Source organism: Rhipicephalus sanguineus, chromosome 11, assembly GCF_013339695.2.
Source record: "Rhipicephalus sanguineus isolate Rsan-2018 chromosome 11, BIME_Rsan_1.4, whole genome shotgun sequence".
In the NCBI taxonomy this organism is placed as follows: domain Eukaryota; kingdom Metazoa; phylum Arthropoda; class Arachnida; order Ixodida; family Ixodidae; genus Rhipicephalus; species Rhipicephalus sanguineus.
The window spans coordinates 145140240-145140666 of record NC_051186.1 but is presented as its reverse complement, the minus strand read 5'-3'; the positions used below and the strand labels follow the sequence as shown (position 1 = coordinate 145140666).

Here is a 427-nt window from a genome sequence, read left to right as displayed (position 1 = left end):
TCCGGCGTGGTCTAGTGGCCAGGATACCTGGCTTTCACCCAGGGGGCCCGGGTTCGATTCCCGCTGTCGGAATGTTTGATTAGGGTCTCATGGTGTAACGGTTATCACTCTGGACTCAATGCAGCGATCCGAGTTCAAATCTTCGAGATACATTTCTCATTGAGTCCGAAGAGAGAGAACAAACTTTGTTTAAAATAGAGAGGTTTCGGGGGCCGATGTTGATGGCCCCTGATGGTCGGTGTCCTCAGTCCGCGGGACAGCGCAAGACCCAGCCGCCACTCTCGCCCTTTGGAGTACGGCCCGCTGGGCTTTGAGTCCAGAGCAGTCGCGGAGAGCGGTCTCCCATGCCTCTCGCGTGGGGGATGGGAAGGTGAAAGGGTGAGGTTTTGGGTTCGTGCATACACCACATGTGAAAGACGGTTCATGT

At 55.7% G+C, this 427-nt stretch overlaps 1 non-coding gene across 1 annotated transcript; it reads left to right on the top strand.

Annotated features, from left to right (window-relative positions):
* Positions 1–72, top strand: Trnae-uuc (transfer RNA glutamic acid (anticodon UUC)). Its single transcript has one exon. It is a non-coding gene; the product is annotated as a tRNA-Glu (tRNA).
* Positions 73–427: the final 355 nt, after the last annotated feature.